The 8,715-nt window shown below is 41.7% G+C and overlaps 1 long non-coding RNA gene across 1 annotated transcript; it reads left to right on the top strand.

The window, feature by feature from the left end:
• The first annotated feature begins 738 nt into the window (after positions 1-738).
• LOC129152149 (uncharacterized) lies at positions 739-7,471 on the top strand. The gene is made up of 3 exons (XR_008558871.1): positions 739-884; positions 3,699-3,801; positions 6,956-7,471. It is a non-coding gene; the product is annotated as an uncharacterized LOC129152149 (long non-coding RNA).
• The last annotated feature ends 1,244 nt before the right edge of the window (positions 7,472-8,715 follow it).

Genomic DNA, 8,715 nt, shown 5'->3' with positions numbered 1-8,715 from the left:
GGAGGGCGTCTGCCTCAGGTGGGCCTGGGGTGTATGGGTTCCTGACTTCATGTAGGGTAGATTCCACAACAGGCGTCCAGGTGGGTTTGAGAGAATGCTGAAAGCTGGGACGTGAAGCAAAGGAAGGGCTTCGGGTATAAAAAGGAGCAGGAGAGCCTAGGCAGCTTTGCTTTGGGAAAGCAGTGAGCCTGGGGGCTGCTGAGCTCACTGGGAGTGAAGTCACAGTGATAGCAGTGAGCCTGGGGGCTGCTGAGCTCACTGGGAGTGAAGTCACAGTGATAGCAGTGAGCCTGGGGGCTGCTGAGCTCGCTGGGAGTGAAGTCACAGTGATAGCAGTGAGCCTGGGGGCTGCTGAGCTCGCTGGGAGTGAAGTCACAGTGATAGCAGTGAGCCTGGGGGGCTGCTGAGCTCGCTGGGAGTGAAGTCACAGTGATAGCAGTGAGCCTGGGGGGCTGCTGAGCTCACTGGGAGTGAAGTCACAGTGATAGCAGTGAGCCTGGGGGGCTGCTGAGCTCGCTGGGAGTGAAGTCACAGTGATAGCAGTGAGCCTGGGGGGCTGCTGAGCTCGCTGGGAGTGAAGTCACAGTGATAGCAGTGAGCCTGGGGGGCTGCTGAGCTCGCTGGGAGTGAAGTCACAGTGATAGCAGTGAGCCTGGGGGGCTGCTGAGCTCGCTGGGGAGTCAGAGAGGAGGGGGCCTTGGGGACAGGATCAGGGGCTATGGCCTGTACAAGCTGCCTCGGCCCACTGCTCCCTGGTTGCAAGTCCCGTGGGGACCCTTAGGAGTAAAAAGTTCATGCCCGGGAATGGGCATGGGGTGCTCTGGAGAGAGCCTGTGCTGAGTCTTTGTCCTGAGGGCTTTTTCTCATTATTATTTCTTCTGAAGGTGAGACTTTAAGGGGAGGGTTTCAGTAGAATATTCATCAGTTTTCCAGGTGTGTTTTTAATACTAGTATGCTAAGGCATCAAGATGTGTGTATGGGGGAGTTTGGGATTATTCTCTGGTCTGTTTCACTGTTATCTTAGTCAGTCTGGCTTTAAAGGGTTTGCTATTTGTTCCCTGACTTGTCTGTCCTGCGTTTAGCTGCACAAACGGCACAACTGGCCTTTGCTCTCTCTGTGCCGAGGGCAGGTGGTTTAGGCTGTGTAACCTCTGGTTGGGGCGGGAGGTATAAGCCAATGGCTCTCAGTGTCCTCGGCTGGGGAGGATGAGGCCTTGCAATTCACCAGCTGGCTGCCGGCTGCCCAAACTGCTTGTCCTTGTGTAAGTTTCTTGTCTTGGTTCCCTCATTCCACTTGCCCTGGAATTTTCCTAGCTTCTTACTATCCTGCTATAGGATCATCTTTGAAAATCTTGTGTTTTGACCCATGCTTATCTTTGACCAAGACTCAGTCCAAAAAGGCACCTTTAAAAATCATATTCTAGTCCTAGCTGGTTTGCCTCAGTGAATAGAGCGTCAGCCTGCGGACTGAATGGTCCCAGTTTGATTCTGACAGGCTCGGGGCATGTGCAGGAGGCAACCAATTGATGTTTATTTCACATCGATGTTTCTCTCTGTGTGTCTTTCCCTCTCTAAAAATCAATGGAAAAATACCCTCGAGTGAAGTTTAGAAAATAAATAAATGAATAAATAAACAAACAAACAAACAAACAAATAAATAAATAAATATCATATTCTACTCCAAACTGCATTCATGAGAAATCAGTATTTTTACTAAAGATGTTGAAAAAGGCACTCTCACTGCCCTGGAGAACTGCACCAGCCACTGGCTTCTACTGGCTGCCCCATGCCTCCTTTTCTGTAGATCAAAGACCGAAATTACATAAAGATTCAAGTTGAGATGTGCTGCTTTAACTGGGAGTATAAATTAGGAAGTGAATTATGATAGAAAGGAGGGTACTAATATTTTCATCTTACATGGTAAGGTGTTGAGAGCAGTCAATGAACATAAAATGACAGTTTTAATAAATTATTGAGAGGTAAAAAGTTCTTTGGAAGGCCAAAAAGAAATCTATCAAAAATTGGTAGTAAGTGGGGAGATATAAGATGGCAAGTAATGTCCAATATTTTATATTCAAATTTGATAAATTGAGATATAGTAATGAAGCATATTATTTAACGTTTTTGGGGCAATCCCTCCAAAGAACTAAATAGGAAACCATTAAAAGTTATTTCTTCAGTGAGTGAGACTAAAGGTAGTAATGAGTGAACTGGCTAGCTACTGCTTTCATTGTAAGTCCCATTTCATTTTTTACAGTTATGTACATAGATTTATTTATTGAAATTTCACACAGAATAAAATTATTGGAAAATATTTTAATATCAATTACTTAAGTACATGATTTTTTTACTCTTTTGATCATATTGCCTTAACATAGTAAACATGTATTTTCATGATAAATCTAGATATTAGCAGAAATGAGCAGATTCAGTCCTCACTGGCATTGCTCAGTGGTTAGAGCACTGACCACACACCAGAGGGTCTGGGGTTCGATTCCCAGTCAAGGGCACTTACCTGGGTTGCAGGTTTGATCTCTGGCCTGGATCTAGGCCCGTGTGGGAGGCAATCAATCCATGTGTCTCTCTCACATCAATGTTTCTCTCTTTTTCTCCCTCCCCCCTCTAAAAATCAATGGAAAAAATATTCTTGGGTGAGGATTTTTTTAAAAAAGAAATAAGCAGATTCAGATATAAAGGTTTAATTTAAAAATAATGGGGAAAAATCTTCAGAGGGAGATTGTTTCATTTGTGAATTTTTTTTATTTTTTTATTTTTTTTTTTATTTTTTTTTAGTGTGTATTAGAGGATTTAAAAATATTTAGCATCAAATGGCCAGTGCCAGGGCTTCATTTGAGAAACACTTTCCTTAGTATTCAGCCCAGTGTATCTCACCCAAAAGCAGAGAGCCTCTGTTTTATAAACTGCCTGCCGCTGTGCTGGGGGTGAGCGCCTCCTCTGCTTCCTCCGCTCTCCCTGGCTCTGTGGCGCTTTCCAGCCTCCTGGGTGGTTTCCCCTCACTGCTCCTCTCTTCTTGTTCTCCTTTAATTTCCTCTTCTTATTCCACTAACCTTTCCCTACTTGCCATCCATATGAGAGTGTCTGAGTATGCTTTAAATTATGTTTCACATTTAGTGAGCAATTTGTTATTGTTCCTTCCTCTCATTTAAAAAGCCGACCAATGTGTTTTTTGTGTGTTTCTGTTATTAAACTAATGAATGGGGCAAAAGGAAAGGCAGGTAGGGAGGAAGGAGGGGAAAGGGGAGGGGAGGGGAGGAAGGAGTGGGGGAAGAAGATCTGAAGATACAAAGAGTCTGGGTTCTTTTTATCTACGTGGCCTTGTTTAAGTTTTCCCTTTGTGCTTCTTGATGGGAAAGAGCTGCGACAGCGCTGGGTGACGTGGTCTAAACACTCCTGTGTTTAACGGGCAGATAAAATGGCATGTGCTGAAGTGTGTAACATGCTCTATGTATACAGTGTGAAAGGATTCCCTGGGATATGGAAATGTTGGCAAATATATTAAACTACATATTGAAAGATGGGCTATTTTAAAGGAGATAAATATTCATTTTTCAAAGTTGGGGTAACTTGAAAATTCAAATTTGATAAATTAATAGGGAGTGTATAAGAAATCACTACTAACACCAGGCAGGTTGACCCTATCTTTTGACAAGTTTCTAAAGATGTACCTACCCTTTCAGGAACAGGTGCCTGTGGATTCTCCGTGCGGACGGCACAGGACCAGGGCCCTAGGAGAGGCAGGCACTGCAGGGCGAAGAGTCAGAGATCCAGGGACATTCAGAGGTGTGTCTATTGCATCACAGCTCAGTATTAGGAAGAAGCAACCTAACAAGACCCAATATATTGAAAACATATTGAACTACACACTTATAATGGGTGCATTTTATTTATGTAAATTATACCGCAATGAAGTTGGTTGGAAATCAATGCATTCATGTTGTTCCTCAGTTAAGAAACGTGTATAAAGTCTGTGGCTTAGGCTGGGCTGGGCACTGAGTGAATGAGAGCGGCAGATGCTGTCTGCCCACATGATGCTTAGAGGCTATTGGGGGAGAGGCATTAGTCAAAGATGCACACCCATAAATCTAACTATGCGGACACCCGCTATGGAGGGAGGTGCCGTGTGTCCCAAGAGCAGGCAGTAGGGGCTGCCCAGCTCATCACCGAAGTCAGGGGCTCTTCCTTAGAGAGGGGACCACTGTACTGAGATCTGAAGACATTGGAGCTGGGACAGGCATTGGGAAGGGAGTGGCTAACAGGTACTCCGAGCACGGGAAGATGTGCCCGGGCCTTGTGCTGTGGATACGGGCACATTCAAAACTCAGAGAGACATGAGGTCGGTACCAGAGAGTGCGGGAACATGGTATAAAAGCTTTCATGACCTCAGTTAAGAAAAAGCGAAGCTAAGCAAGGTTGTATGGGCATAATAGGATTGTAGAGATCAAATAACCCAAAATGCCATTCTTTTCACTTACATATTTACCTAAAATCATTAACCAATTGGGTTAATGCATGGCATGCCTCCCTCACCTGTGCCACTGACTTGACAGCTGTGAGTGAGTCCCTTCCCCTGTCATGTGGCACACGAGGACCTGTCAGGGGCATTCCCCACTGCAGGTGCTTGATGGCTTCAACTACTTATTTGAAAAACATTGTCTTCTACTAAAATACAAATTTTAATTGGTGGAATTTTATCTAAAATAAATGCCACAAACACTGAAAAGCAAGGAGCTACACTTTATCCCACGAGTAATCAAGTCAGTGAAGTTGTAAAAATCAAACCAGCCATGCTATTCGATGCTATGGGTCATTTTTAGACTAAAATTTGGATTGAAGTTTTCACTTTTAAAGCAGAGACGTGATTAAGCAGCCGTGGGAGGCTGTGATTGCTGAGATTCACAAGCTTCACGCTGGGAAACCGCCGCCAGCTGCGGACCGCGGACCTGGAGGCGTTCGCCCAGCGGCGCGGAATCCGAGTTCTGGAAGCGCAGGGGCTGGTTCTACGTCCCCCTGTATACACCCCCTCTCGCTCTGGGACCCTGGACAATACGAATAATCCCTTAATTTCTAATCTCTTTTTTGAGGACAATGACATTGCAATTGGCTTGAAAGATAAAGTGAAATAATGTCAAGTAAATTATCTAATGCAAAAATCAACACTCAGTTCTTCACCATCTTACAAGACAATATTAGGTAGCTCTGGTTGGTAACAGTCTACAGCATCGGGCTCCTCGGCGTTATCTAACAAAACTGCATTTCCGCGGAAAATGGAGGGGCAGTCTGTGGAGGAGGCATCTGTGCACTGTTTGTGACCATCAGCTATCTGGGTCCAAGTCCGTGGAGGCACAGCTGCCTTCTCTCAGGGCCTGCGCTCCGGGCGATCTGCTGGGAGCCCCTCTAACAAAGCCGAGTGCATATCAGAGACCACCGTCCTTTATTGTCCCACACCAGAATGCCTTTGGAACAAGTTGTTTTATTTCCATGGTAATTTAATCATTACATGTTATTAAATAGGGTTATAAAAAGGCAATTATCCCCCGGGAGCTTGAACTTGAGGATTCTCTTTTGAGCTAGCCGCCGAGTTCCCTTTTCGTTGTGACCTTGGGATTAGTTAGTTGGTTGGTTAGTCTATACTCTAACTTTTTATGCAAAATGAGAAAAACGCCACTTTTAAGAGCAGGCTGTAAATTCCTAACTAATGCTTAAAGCACGCTTTATATCCTTTCATCTGAGAAAATTAAAGTAAATGAAAATATTTCATTATTAATAATCTAATTCTCTTTGAATCTTTGATTAAGACCATTTTAATATATGAGATTTTCAAAATCAGGTCATATTCTACATAAATTTTTGACAGTGGAAGCTATACACAAATAGATAAATTCGAGTTAAAACTAATTTTCCGAGAAGATCTAAAATGGACATAATACCTCGTGAATTAAGCATAAAACAGCAGACTCAGGTGTAGCCTGCCCTCAGAAACTAGTAGTGTGCTGCCGGGTTAAGTACTTTCCTTCCTCGGTGGAAAGGTGAAAAACGTTTGCTGATGTAAGGCAACTTTGCTTCGTTTCCTGGAAGTGACATCGAGTTGTGCTGAGTGCCGTGTGCCTGGTGGACACGGTGTCCTGGGAAATGGTGCCATTTTGGACGGAAAGGTTTTGTTTTTGCCCCAAATCACTGACTAGCATGTTTCGTGATGTGTCTCTCCCCACCACACTCTTCTTACGCTTTGTTCAGGCTTTCTACACTATGGCGTTTACATATGTGGATATTTTCAGGAAATCTTAATGAATATTGACATTTCAGTTAGACCTTATTTTATTAGTTTAAACTTTCTTACCATCCTTCTATTCCATGTGTAAACCTACTAAAATAAGGCGCGTTCTGAGGGAGGGCTGAAAGCGTTAAAAGGAAAGTGTCAGATATGTTACAAAGTTCTGCGCTGAACTCTGCGTTACCCTTCCCCTCTCCCATCCGCCAGGCAGCACGCACAGCTGCTCATGGCATGTAATCAACTGATTGTTACACAGGCATTTTCCGAAGCTATGACAACCTCAGATTTATGAGGTCAAGAAGAGCAGACTTAATCCATTCAATAGCTGCAATTTATCGTCTGATTATAATTGTATACACAAACACAGCAATGATTTAGATGACATAGTGTAAAGATGAAATCCGTTTATTTTAAAAGGGTTTCTAACCTTTAAAATATGTTGCCATGAACACCTTTTGATGTCCGCTTTTAACAACACAATTATTATTGTTTTATTGATCAGGGTTTTATTAGGGGATTTGACACTTATATTTCATGCTAATAGAAAAAGGTTTAATTTTTCTGCACAATTTTAACAAGAATATGACTGTAATTAATTATACCACTATTATGTTTTTAGTGTCTCGGAGGAAGTGCTTCATTTATCACACATGTCTTTTACAGCGTATGGAAACCTCTTCTAAAAAGACAGGGAGCATGCTCCTTCCAGAGAAGAGAGGATCTGACACGGGCACGGGATTTATGAATGCTGCGTGCGGGCCTGGTGTGATGGGGACAGCTTTCCTGCAATGGGACTGCGGAGCAGCACCTCAGCTGGCCTGGGTGGCAGGCACCAATCTCCCCATCGTTTGATCTCTGAGCACTGATTAGTGTTGTTCCCTAAAGCCTTCACAGGTCCAGAAAATGACCCGCAGATAAGGCAAAGTGGTGTGGCCGAATAACACAGCGGTACATAGTTCAGGTATTTTCTCCAGTTTGCAATTTCTAACAAATGGCTAAATGTTGTTGCCCACTTACTTGGCTATATATGGCAGTTTTGCTAATTTAATACCTACTGTTACACAACATCAGTGCTTGTAAGCTTGATGCATAACCTACAACACATACACACATACATATGTATGTGGGTAATATTTATATTGATCTTTAGTTGAATGTTAATTACCTATTACTTCTCTAAAATATTGCAGCTCTATTGTTCAAGAGAACTAGAACCCTTAAATATAGCAGTATAATTTGTTTCAGTTTTAAAATAATTTGTATTACATCTGACTAAAGCCAATCATTTTTCTTGTTGAATTTTTATATTTTGTTCAATAACAATCTTATTAAGTCACATAAATTTTAATTTCACTTTTTATATTACCTGCATATATGAATTACATTTTATTATATACTGCTGTACAGTATCGGTACCATTACATAGAGTTTCTATTATATTAATCCATACTTTCTAATTAACACATATGATTTGACACATTTAATCTTTAGATACATGGTTTTGTATTTTCTAGAAATCCTTGTATATTATAAGGTGTGATCTATCTATATATTTTTCCTAAGTATTCAGTACAGCACTGATTATTTTAGTTTATTAGAAGATATTTGATTTAAGGACCTAAGTGGTGAGGCATTAAATATTTAAAAGAATTTATAAATATGAAATTCTATACTGAGCATTATGTAGAATGGATAAAAAAGTATATAATATATTACAAGATGGCAAATGAAGTAAAATCAATAGTTGAATTGGTAGCATGTTCTGCTGTAATTAAACAGTCCTGCTCACTTACTTTTCTGCCATACTGTTTTAAATAGCACAATCCCAGCGGAAAAACACAAGCTCAGTGTTTCTCTCTCCTCTTTGAAAGAACAGAATCAATATTATTATAATAAAAGTGAGCATCTCCTGGTAATTCAAATTTGAAAAGACAATCTATACCTGTTCTTGCCACAGGTCATCCTAACAATACTCATAGAGTCTAGATTTTCACTCGGTTTTGTAAACAATCCCTGTCTGAGCATTTTCATTATCAAAACGACAGTTTTAATATTAGACCTGGGTTTCCTGGAAACTTGGAATGCTCAAACAAATTGCCTTCATTCCATCATCCTCTAGCTTTAAGCCTGCTGTGTTGCTCAGTGAACTCTGAATCGTTAGAAATATCCCACTGAAACAGCAGAATAATTTGTGAGCTGTTGATTGATGGTGTCACTCATCCAATAGTACTTACTGAGCGCCCACTATATTCTTGGCACTATTCTAAGCCCATTCAACACATTAGTGACCAAAACACATAAAGATCCTTGCCCATTAAAGATTATATTCTAGACTGTGAAAGAAGGGGAATTAACTTATACTAAAAAGTTAACAGCCAGGGTGTGGGGTTGAAATTTTAGATAGTGTAGTCGGGGAGGGTTTA

The sequence above is a fragment of the Eptesicus fuscus genome, chromosome 18 (genome assembly GCF_027574615.1).
Source record: "Eptesicus fuscus isolate TK198812 chromosome 18, DD_ASM_mEF_20220401, whole genome shotgun sequence".
NCBI lineage: Eukaryota > Metazoa > Chordata > Mammalia > Chiroptera > Vespertilionidae > Eptesicus > Eptesicus fuscus.
Note: the sequence above shows the minus strand (reverse complement) of the source record. Positions and strands in the feature narration are given on the sequence as shown.